A 13,158-nucleotide genomic window follows, 5' to 3' on the forward strand; every position below is an offset into this window, starting at 1 on the left:
GTTCGGCCACAGCCATCTTGGGAATTATGGACCAGTGGGCATTGGGGGCTTGACTGTGCAGACTTTGTTGAGCTGTGAAGCGTTCATCACGTCATTACGTGTCAGTATGGGAAAAAATTTCACAGCCTATTTAAGTCACAGGCAAAAATTGAGACAAAAACACAAAGAGAATGATTAATGACAAACGTGGCTCCACTGCGAACATGACCTGGTGCCTAGGGCAGCGCTGCCTGTAAATACAGCCGTGCGTGCAGCAAGAGACAGAGGGTCAACAGAGACACTGATAGAGAAGACACAGCGGACGAGGACTTGTAAGACGCCGGGGAGTCAGAGGACGAGAACGTAGCAAGAGACTTGATCCAGTCGTAGTAATCCGGGACATAGGTGTAGACTCCTGGCCGGTCAGACAAGGCACATCCATCGCCCCAACTCACAATGCCTAAATAATAAAATGCCATAAATTAAAAAAATACTGAATAATACAAATAAGCCATTTTTTAGTTTGAATTGGTCAGTTTGTAAAAATTTGATTTGGGGCAAATCAATTTGCAAGGCTTCCATTTTCCCAAAAAAGATCCATATAATGCTCTGAGGTCCCTTAGGACTATATATAACCCTTATCAAGATCTTTACCATAAACAAAGCCGCAGTAATAACAAAGCGACATCATCACACTGTCACACTACCCGTACAGTTTCTTCTCTGCTTCATGGCTTTATCTCCCGTTCTCTATGGTTACGCTGTGTCGTCCTCTCAGTATGAAGATTTACAGCACAGTGGCTGCTACATTCCTTGCCTTTGCTTTCATACAGGTTACAATAGTCTCTCATGATTGGCTCTGCTGTACCATGTGATGCGAGAGATGTCAACCATTATGAGGAAGTCATGGGAGGCTTCTGTGGCTGATGCAAACTCACATCTAGCCGCAAATTGTTCAAATTCATAGAGTTCAGTGAATTTCCAAAATGTGGTGATGAGAAACATGAAGAGACAGAGGTAAGAGGGAGCAGATACAGGAGCTTCTCATAAAATTAGAATATCATCAAAAAGTGAATTTATTTCAGTTCTTCAATACAAAAAGTGAATCTCCTACATTCTATAGAGTCATTACACACAGAGTAATCTATTTCACGTGCTTATTTCTGTTAATGTTGATGATTATGGCTTACAGCCAATGAAAACCCAAAAGTCATTATCTCAGTAAATTAGAATACTTTATAACAAAAATGATTGTAAAACCAGAAATGTTGGCCTCCTGAAATGTCTGTTCAGTAAATGCACTCAATACTTGGTCACGGCTCCATCTGCATCAATTACTGCATCAATGCGGCGTGGCATGGAGGCGATCAGCCTGTGGCGCTGCTGAGGGGTTATGGAAGCCCAGGTTGCTTTGATAGCAGCCTTCGGCTCATCTGCATTGTGGGGTCTGGTGTCTCTCATCTTTTTCTACCACACTTTTTCCTTCCACTCCACTGTCCATTAATATTCTTGGATACATCACTGTGTGAACAGCGGCTTCTTTACCAATGACCTTTTGTGGCTTCCCCTCCTTGTGGAGTGTCAGTGACGCCTTCTGGACATCTGTCAGGTCAGCAGTGTTCCCCATGATTGTGGAGCTACTGAAACAGACTAAGGGACCTTTATAAACACTTAGGAGCCTTTACAGGTGTTTTTTGTTAATTATTCTAATTTACTGAGATAATGACTTTTTGGTTTTCATTGGCTGTAAGCCATAATCATCAACATTAACAGAAATAAACACGTGAAATAGATCACTCTGTAATGACTCTATAGATTATAGGAGATTCACTTTTTGTATTGAAGAGCTGAAATAAATTAAATTGTTGATGATATTCTATTCTAGTTTTGTGAGAAGCCCCTGTACATCTAATAACCATGTATAAGTATATAAGGGGACAATACAAATATCTCGCTGAGGATCTGTTTATACCAAGGAAGGTGACGGGCACAAGGGGGCATTCTTTGCGTCTGGAGGAGAAAAGGTTTTTCCACCAACATAGAAGAGGATTCTTTACTGTTAGGGCAGTGAGAATCTGGAATTGCTTGCCTGAGGAGGTGGTGATGGCGAACTCAGTCGAGGGGTTCAAGAGAGGCCTGGATGTCTTCCTGGAGCAGAACAATATTGTATCATACAATTATTAGGTTCTGTAGAAGGACGTAGATCTGGGGATTTATTATGATGGAATATAGGCTGAACTGGATGGACAAATGTCTTTTTTCGGCCTTACTTACTAACTATGTTACTATGTTACATGAGGGGAAAGAGGTAAGAGGAAGCAGACACATGAGAATACAGAGAAAGTTGGGGCAGATGCATGACGAGACAGGTAAGTGGAGAACATAAGTGAAATGATATAAGTAAGTGGGTGAATTCTCTACAACATGTTTGTGTCTTTTCTCGGCTAGCGCTTTTCCCATGTAGAACAGCACTTGACATTTCTGCTCCATCATTTGATCGACCTTGTAGGACCCCTATCGTTAAAAACCTCACAAGGCTTTTGAAAGTGCAGTCTAATCTATAGAACTAAATGAAGAAGTTCTCTGTCCCACCACCCAAAGTCATGTTCCCCTTTGCTTATTGCCTTGGGGGTTTACATCGTACTTTATACATTGCTGGAAATGGAAAGAAAGGTTCTTAAAAATACAAAAAGAAATCCACTATAGGTTTATTCCCACCACGGATGTGTCTATCATTAAAGTCTGAGATCCGAATACCGCTTATATTGGAAGACACGTCACCCACCTGGCAGGAGTCTTTCTGTCCGGCCTGGTAGCCGGCACAGATTTGGTCACTTGGGACATCTCTATGTTGGCACCAATGTTGGAGTTGATGTGGTACATGGCATCACAGGCACTGTTATTGATCAGAGGCACCATGACCTGCTGCAGAGTCTGAGGATATGGAAGAGTCACTGCAGGAATAAGAGCGAAGGTCCAGGTCATGGAGTGCAAAATTCAGAAACACGAAGAACTGAAATGGTGACAAAAATGCCTTATTGTCCTACAATTGTCAATCTTCAGAGTACATAATCCGTATCTGCTGGAGCCTAAGAAAAAACAGAGGTGTCCACTTCCTAGATCCTGGAGGCTCATAAACATTTCCCCCATCATTTTTTGCACTCTGTACATGTGTGAAAGAAAATGTCACAGACGATGCCTGGCTATGAGCTTATAAGGAGGTATATCATAGGAGACATTGACCTATAGGATGACTACCTCCAATAGGTGGCACTGGAGAGACAGATCTCTTCCTTCTTGAGGAGAGCTCATTTGCACTTTTCCCAGAGAGCTTTTCCTAAATTGTTAGCCTTCCTGTGTCAGCTGTAGATTTCCATGACAATAAATAGTTGTACCCAACAAAAAGTAAGATGAGATACAAGTGATAAATGATGGAGATGGAGTGTGGTACTCTTGGAAAGCATAATACATGGTTAGGTTATAGACCTATAAATTTTCTGGGTTTTCTTACCATCACTTCCCGTATTGCCCCATCCAGTTACCCAGCAGTTGGAGCCATCGGAGAAGCTCATAGATTCTGGTGGCACACACACTGGCAGGATGTAGTCAGTATAGGTAACGGGACTGGAGAGTTCAATCAGGGCGAGGTCCCTTGGGCTGCCAACTCCAAGGAACTGGGGGTTCACCATGATACTTTCTACACTGGACACGATGCTGTGAACACTGGGGTTCAGAAGCTGGTACTCGCCAAGACCAACTTTGAAATAAGATGAATTTGTAGACCTAAGGGGTGAAACCAAACACCACAAAGATGAGGAGCCACTTCACTCTCCATAATGTTATTCTTGTGGCAGCAGGAACTGAAACATCTGGGGTCAACACATCTGCCTCATGTTGTCTCATAAGAGAACACCTCAGGGCAATGGATTGTCAGTGATGTCTTCCACTAAGAGCATCACATTTTCAGGCATAAGTCCACAGCTGGGACCATCCACCTGGTGCCACCAAGGACAATTAGTACCCTTCTATACTTCATCTCCCAGGTGGTAGGAAGCCATGGTTGTCATCTTTCCTGGCCTCATCCCCCTCCAAGCCAAAGGCCATATTTTACTCTTCTTTATAACTAAAAATGAATGCAGTCACCTTTTCCCATTTAACATGGTGGACCATACTAACCACTATAGGGCATAGACCAAGTTGTAGCCCCTCTCTGCAGCAGCAACTTACGACTCAAAGCAATGTGCTGCGGTGAGCATCCACTGGTTGGAGATCAGGGACCCTCCGCAGATGTGGTAACCATTGTACCGCAGGCTGATCTGCCACGGCCATGCTCCTTCAGTAGCAGCTGTGCCACCAACTATCCGATCGTTGATCACTGGATTTCCGCACACTGGTTGGGCGGCAGTGGTGATAGTGGTGGTGGAATTGGAAATCACTGGGGCGGTGCAGACTGGAACACAGAAAGGAAAACAATATATCAATATTGGGGCAAGAGGGGCATTGTTACTAAATGTTCACACACATGAGTGTTATTAATATATAGAGGAGGCACGATTACTATGTGCGGGCACAATGGGGGAATTTTTGCAATATAGAGGCACAATGGGGCCATTATTACTATTGAGAAACTCAAAGGGGGTACTATTACTGTGCGGAAGCACAATGGGTGGACCACTACTATATGGAGGTCCAAAGAAAGCACTATTGCTATATAAAGGCACAGAAGGGACATTCATACTATATACAGGCACTCTGGGGTCAAAATTGTTATGTAGGGTCACAGAGAGAGGCACAAAAGGGGTATTATTACTATAGAGAAGCACAGAGGGGGCACTATTACTCTGTGGAAACATTAAGGGGGCGTTATTACTATAGAAGCACAGAGGGGGCACTATTACTATGTGGAAACACTAAGGGGGCATTATTACTATAGAAGCACAGAGGGGCACTATTACTATGTGGAAACAAAAGGAGGCATTATTACTATAGAAGCACAGAGGGGGCACTATTACTCTGTGGAAACAAAAGGAGGCATTATTATTATAGAAGCACAGAGGGGGTACTATTACTATGTGGAAACATTAAGGGGGCATTATTACTATACAAGCACAGAGGGGGCACTATTACTATGTGGAAACAAAAGGAGGCATTATTACTATAGAAGCACAGAGGGGGCACTATTACTCTGTGGAAACAAAAGGGGGCATTATTATTATAGAAGCACAGAGGGGGTACTATTACTATGTGGAAACATTAAGGGGGCATTATTACTATAGAAGCACAGAGGGGGCACTATTACTATGTGGAAACAAAAGGAGGCATTATTACTATAGAAGCACAGAGGGGGCACTATTACTCTGTGGAAACAAAAGGGGGCATTATTATTATAGAAGCACAGAGGGGGTACTATTACTATGTGGAAACATTAAGGGGGCGTTATTACTATAGAAGCACAGAGGGGGCACTATTACTATGTGGAAACACTAAGGGGGCATTATTACTATAGAAGCACAGAGGGGGCACTATTACTCTGTGGAAACATTAAGGGGGCGTTATTACTATAGAAGCACAGAGGGGGCACGATTACTCTGGAAACATTAAGGGGGCATTATTACTATAGAAGCACAGAGGGGGCACTATTACTATTTGGAAACACAAAGGGGGCATTATTGCTATAGAAGCACAGAGGGGGCACTATTACTATGTGGAAACACTAAGGGGGCATTATTACTATAGAAGCACAGAGACGGCACTATTACTCTGTGGAAACACAAAGGGGGAATTATTACTATAGAAACACAGAGGGGGCGCTATTACTATGTGGAAACACTAAGGGGGCATTATTACTATAGAAGCACAGAGGGGACACTATTACTATGTGGAAACACTAAGGGGGCATTATTACTATAGAAGCACAGATGGGTCACTATTACTATGTGGAAATACAAAGGGGGCATTATTACTATAGAAGCACAGAGGCGGCACTATTACTCTGTGGAAACACTAAGAGGGCATTATTACTGTAGAAGCACAGAGGCGGCACTATTACTCTGTGGAAACACTAAGGGGGCATTATTACTATAGAAGCACAGAGGGGGCACTATTACTATGTGGAAATACAAAGGGGGCATTCTTACTATAGAAGCACAGAGGGGGCACTATTACTATTTGGAAATACAAAGGGGGCATTATTACTATAGAAGCACAGAGGCGGCACTATTACTATGTGGAAACACTAAGGGGGCATTATTACTATAGAAGCACAGAGGCCGCACTATTATTATGTGGAAATACAAAGGGGGCATTATTACTATAGAAGCACAGAGGCGGCACTATTACTCTGTGGAAACACTAAGGGGGCATTATTACTATAGAAGCACAGAGGGGGCACTATTACTATGTGGAAACACTAAGGGGGCATTATTACTATAGAAGCACAGAGGGGGCACTATTACTATGTGGAAACACTAAGGGGGCATTATTACTATAGAAGCACAGAGGGGGCACTATTACTATGTGGAAATACAAAGGGGGCATTATTACTATAGAAGCACAGAGGCGGCACTATTACTCTGTGGAAACACTAAGGGGGCATTATTACTATAGAAGCACAGAGGGGGCACTATTTGTTAAATATTAATTAATTGAATTGTTCTTATTCTCAATCCTGTACTGAGCACATTCCTTTTTGCTGACATTACAAAGAGCTATTTCTGTGCATGAAGCTCAGAGTATGAGTCAACTCCATATACAGGGAACACGTGGTCTGAGGACACATATATAAACACAGCTCTTAGGAGGGTAGGGGTTGGCTTTTTGTCACGTGGGACTGTCACCTCCTGCCTTTACCATCATTCTCCATGGACATCCGACAAGGAACAGCTGATAGCTGGTAGCCATGATGACCTTCAAACTTCACACAGACAGACGGCTTTTACCATTCAAACTTTGGGAAAGATGAGTATCAAGTGCTGATATCTACACATGGACAATCTGTTCGTAACTATTTCGTCTATTTTTATGTTTCACTAAAATGTGTTTTTTTTCTGTGGACAATTCAATCAACCACTACCATTTTTATGAAAATATGACATTTTTCTTTAAGAGTAATGCACCTGGTGAATAGTCTTGATTAAATAAATGTGCGAAATAAGCATATTTAACATTGGCCAAGCCAGCCAGTTTTGATTTTTTTGTGCTATTTTTGCGTGAATTTCCTTCATTCTTGCACACGGGGGAAGATGGAAGAATTCGCTACATATTGTGCAAGTATTCAGGGAATTTCACTTCAAAACTTCAAGTCACAAAGATCTCACAAGAAGAACCTACGAATTACAGAGTCTAACAGGTGTCTGACGGATTGACAAGCACTAGCACTGGAAGTGCTGAAGACAGACGTGCTGAAAATAGCCGTGCTGAAGTCCAGAGTCCAGCATTGTAAAGACAAGCTGAGATATTTCAAAGGAACTCAAGGTAAGAAATGGATTTGATTAATTCATATGCTAAATCAAGTCAGATAGAATTTGTAAGCTTGTACAAATGTAGCTTAGAAATATTTTGGTTTTCTTTATTTGCAGAATGCAAGATAGCAAAGCTAAAGTTAGATTCAAAGCTAATATCTAGGGAAAAAAAAAGAGCAACTGAGAAATATATTACATATGGTTTATGTATTTAACGAGTTTGTTACAGAGAAGTCCAAAAAAGACAGTGTAGAAAGAATTTCTAAGGAAATAGAAATTAATGATGTTCCCAAGATTGACTGTAATGTGAAGAGTGAGCAAGAGGTGATGCACGTGTCTGTAGTGGCCACTCAAGGTGACCTTGACTTTGTGTCTCATGATGAAAAACAAGATGGAGACATGATAACTGACAAAGATGATGTACAAGAAACAGATGTAGAAGGGCCACTAAAAATAGAAGACGACTCAGAAGCCCAACCCCAAACTAAATCTAAATAAAGGAAAATCTTGTTAAAATTATGCAAAATCTTTCCTGTATATGATGACAAAATCCATGTGTGCAGAAATTCAGAGATATTCGAGAGTTTTGCTGATAAATTTGACTTGACTAATCAACAGATAAATAAATTGTTTAAAATGTGGCTTCCAGTAATTTTTATCAGAAAATTCTCATTAAAAATGCAGAATGATGAGTTCCATGAAGAAATTTTGATATTCTGTGGATTAAAAGAAAATTATCCAGATCATGATATTCTTCTAAAATTGAGGATTGGCCGGAAAGAATGTACTTTTACATTCATGTCCATTTTTGAAAGGGTGTACAGAATGGTCAGTACGAATTTCAATAAACAATCAATGATAAATTGCTTTGTAAACAAATTTAGATTCCTAAATCCTGCATCTCGTGTTATTGCGTCACAAAAAGATTCTTTATTTGAATGTGCGCAATCCCTTGATTTTTCTAGAAAACACGAGAATCTTGAAAGAAAAACAAATCACGCTAAGTTTTTTAAACCAGGCAGAATTATATCTTATGAGAAGCCAAAATCAAAATCTCCAAAACTGACCCAAAATCACATCTGCGAAGAGCGAAGAAAATTACATATTTGCTACAAACCCTATGAGTCCATTAAAGAAATTCCTCTGAATGGGTTAAAAGCTGAAGGTTCAGATCTGTCTGTAAAGATGGCGGAAATTAAAATTTAAAAATTATTTAATTAAAATAATTAAAATTTACTCCAGTAATAATACTTAGCATTACATTAATTACATTTATTAAATATATACATATGTATAAGATATTTAAATTATTTTGTTTTTAAATAAATATGAAATTAACCTTATCTTTTATTTTTCCTTAGAGCTTCCATTTCAAAGCAAGGATTGAACAAAAAAAAAAACTTCTTACATGAATTTATGTTTTATTCAAAGGAAGTTATAATAACTGCATGATTATATATATATATTTAATACTTAAGAAAAAATAATACATAATTAACAATCTAAAATTTGTGTACTATAATTTTTGTTCTATAACAATCTAAAACTTGTTTTTTTTCCTCCACTGCATGGCATGACAATGTCACACCCTTGTTTTAGTGTAAGAAGAATTTAGAAAGCTCCTCAGCCTGTACATTCAAATGGATGAGTCTTATCTATAGGTTAGAACATTTTTCTATAGGTTAGAACATAGTGTTAGTATTTGGGGAATATTCAAATAAATATTAGAATACTAAATCTAATAATTTACAATGCGCATTGATAATTAGGATACAATATTTTGGGTTAATATACATGTGTTTTTATTCTTTGTATGTGAAATATGTAGTTTCAACTTCTATGTGTGTCACAGTCTGAGTGACAGATGACAGAAGAGTATGAGCAGCTGCTGAGAGTGAACTTAATGTAAGAGTGCACTTAACGTAAGAATGAATAATGTGGAAAATAGTGTGAAATGTACGGTATGAAACAGGCCTCTTTTAGTCTCGTGATTTATAGTATGTTGGAAAAAAAATAACCTTGATTTTATGAAATAACAGAATTCAGTTAAATTATTAGAATATTAAGATATATTTAAATATTATTTACTCAACATATATTTCTATATTTCTTTAGTAATTATTATTATTTGATTTAGTTAATAGTGGATAAGTGCAATCACACATCAATATGGTTTAATCAAGAAAATCTACATTTAGAATAATTTTTCCAAATTATAATTTTTTTAATATTCAGTGTTTTTTTTAGTTACATAGATGAGTACACATCTTCAAACAAATATATGGCACAAGTTGATAAGACAGTTATAAAAAATAATTGTTTTTAATTTTGGTTTTTACAAATTAATTTTTTTCATAAAATAATAATTTTTTGATACTTAGGGGAAATGTGTTTTTGATCTTGATTACATCATCACATTTCATCAATACTTCTTTTTCACACATTTTAATAAAGAAGAAAAATTAATAAGGTATTATTAGGTATAACAACATTAAGTGTTATAAAAGTCATTTTTTCTCTAATGAAGGTTATTATATGCAAAGCTGCATAATTTCAATATTTTGGTAATCCAAGGTTATGACAACATCTAAATGATGGATATATTAAGGAAATGTGTTATTGAGACATAACCTCAGCATTTATCATCAACATACAAAGGCCTTATTTTTATTTTTATTCTCATTTTTATTTTTCGTTTTTCACTTTTTCTTATTTTTATTCTTAATTTTTATTTTTCATTTTTTCTTCAATTTTTATTCTTAATTTTTATTTTTTATCTCAAAAAGAAAAATAAATCAATATTTAATAAAGTAATGTCTAATACAAGAATATTGCTTTATCAAATATGATCATATGGTTTCATTATATAAGAAATATTTCAATTCTGAGTTAAATACAACAATTCTTTCACTCATTCATTCATTTATTCATACTGTATATATTCTTATTTTGGTTTATGGCTACACATTCTTACATATAATTTATTAATAAAGTTTTAATAATAAATATCAGAATTTGTTACATAAAAGACATACTGACATATATGGGTTCAAAAAAAGAAATTACACCTATGACATAAAAATGTCCTATCACATGAAGAATATGGTTAATAATATATATTATCATTATTATTTTTTTTCCAAATATAAATTCCATATTAATATTCTGATAATAATTATATGGATATTATTGATTGCTATGGTAAGCTATGATATTATAGGTTAGGAAAATTACCAGATTTGGTATAGAATAGGGAATGAAGACTTCAATCAAGATACCGGAGTTACGTTAGTAAAGACTTTTCATATTTTTAAATTCAATTGATTCTTAAAAGTTTCAAGAAGAAAAAGCCGTTATCCAGAAGTTCCACAAGGTAACAATGCAATGATTTCTGAGTAATAATAGACTGTGTCAAATACAATTCATGTCACCACTCACAACTACAGCATCCATCACTGACAAGTATGAGTACAGTATCTAAACTGACAACCATGAAGAGGACAATGATCCAAAGATGCTAAGATGAACTGTGCTGTGTTATTATGTTCCAGTGGTTTCCTATCACCTATAAGACTTCCATGAAAGCTGGTGAACGATCAGGTAATTGTCAGGACGCTACAACCCTGACATGTGTCCTGTGCACTAAGGACTGGTTATGGTGCTATGTTTAGCAGGGAAGAGTCAATGTAACCCTTGCTGTGTTGACCAAAGAGATCACACCTGTTCCAAGACCAATGCAGATGATATGGAAGGATTCCAGATGATTTCCAAGGCGAGCCAATGTAAGTCCAGGTCTTTAAAGGTGACACTGCACAGATATTAAAGCTACATTTCATCTATGAACTTTGTTTTTTATCAACATTTGAATTTATGGACTTTGATTGACACGTGACACACAGTCTCTACAATATCTACATACCAACATCTATTTCAAAAGAATTATAATAAAGATTGTTTAAAAAGAACCAAGAAGAAGACATCAAGATGAAGACCAGATGACATCAGATAACATCAGACCTGAGATGTTTCAAGTAGATATAGGGAAGTATAATTATACTGTATATTATATTATATGAATATTGGTCACGGCTTACCATAACATGAATTTACATAACATTATATTATTGAGTACGTATAACAATATTATTATTATAATTGATATTATGAATATATAATTATTTTGCCAAAGAAGAAGAAAAGAAGATCTTATTAATATATTTTATTTGAGGGTTCCAATCAATGTCTGTCACCCTCAAAAGGGGGAATTGTTAAAAATTAATTGAATTATTCTTATTCTCAATCCTGTACTGAGCACATTGCTTCTTGCTGACATTACAAAGAGCTATTTCTGTGCATGAAGCTCAGAGTATGAGTAAACTCCATATACAGGGAACACGTGGACTGAGGACACATATATAAATACAGCTCTTAGGAGGGTAGGGGTTGGCTTTTTGTCACGTGGGACTGTCACCTCCTGCCTTTACCATCATTCTCCATGGACATCCGACAAGGAACAGCTGATAGCTGGTAGCCATGATGACCTTCAAACTTCACACAGACAGACGGCTTTTACCATTCAAACTTTGGGAAAGATGAGTATCAAGTGCTGATATCTACACATGGACAATCTGTTCGTAACTATTTTGTCTATTTATATGTTTCACTAAAATGTGTTTTTTTTTCTGTGGACAATTCAATAAACCACTACCTTTTTTATGAAAATATCATGACATTTTTCTTTAAGAGTAATGCACCTGGTGAATAGTCTTGATTAAATAAATGTGCGAAATAAGCATATTTAACACTATTACTATGTGGAAACACTAAGGGGGCATTATTACTGTTCTCGGTACCGGGCCTCTACGGTTCGGTTCTTAGGCTGTCACGGTGGCTAGACCGGTCCACGACCCTGCTAAGGGGCGTCCAATAAAGGTGGTACAGTCTGTCAGGGATTCGTGACGCCACCTGTGGTGTTCAGTCAGGGTGACCGACACTGCTGTGGGGTCCGCTGGGGTGATGGAATGGCAGCCGGATGGTATACCTTCCCACAGGTGAAGTATGTCCCTAGGGCTTCCCAGTAAGGTGGATGGTGATGGTGTGAGGTGCATGCAATAACAAGGACACAAGGTTGTAGTCTCTTTACCTCTTTACTGAAGACTTCAGGATCCTCAATCCAGAGCACGGTTAACAGGGCTGTCTGAGACCGGCCGTTCCGATGGGCACATCCAGAGTTCCCTTTGCAGGTGGAAATCGTTGTCTACCACTAGCGCCTGTGTGTTGTAGTGCTACCCTGCTGAGCATTCGGAATAGTCCTCACAACTTCTGTTCTCATTCGTTCGTTCTTTCTAGTTCTTTCTCTCTATCTCTTTCTTGTTCCAGATCTTACTAGTTTCTCGTCCCCCAGGTATGCTATGGCTGGGACGCACCCGTATGATGGGAAGGCTCGGAGCTCTTCCGGGACCCTAGAGACGCCCCTCTCCACGCGTTGCCCCCTATGTCTTCGTAGGAAATTTAAGGTAGACAGCCAACCTATAATTAACTGTCCTGCGGAGTTCGAAGTAAGGCATAGAGTCAGTTACTTCCGCGGTGTTCCGGCCACTGGTTACGCGCCTCAGTAGGATGTTGCCTCGGTCTCACAGCAAGACTCCTACTGGCTCTCTTTTGTGCTTAATCTCGTTTCTCACTGTTCCACGATATCCTTCGCTTCGTGTCTCTTTCT

The 13,158-nt window shown here is 38.3% G+C and overlaps 1 pseudogene; it reads right to left on the reverse strand.

Annotated features, from left to right (window-relative positions):
• Positions 1 to 2,642: 2,642 nt before the first annotated feature.
• The window catches only part of LOC138646218 (uncharacterized), a 40,948-nt pseudogene continuing 30,432 nt past the window's right edge, over positions 2,643 to 13,158 (reverse strand).

The sequence above is a fragment of the Ranitomeya imitator genome, chromosome 7 (genome assembly GCF_032444005.1).
Source record: "Ranitomeya imitator isolate aRanImi1 chromosome 7, aRanImi1.pri, whole genome shotgun sequence".
Lineage (NCBI taxonomy): Eukaryota > Metazoa > Chordata > Amphibia > Anura > Dendrobatidae > Ranitomeya > Ranitomeya imitator.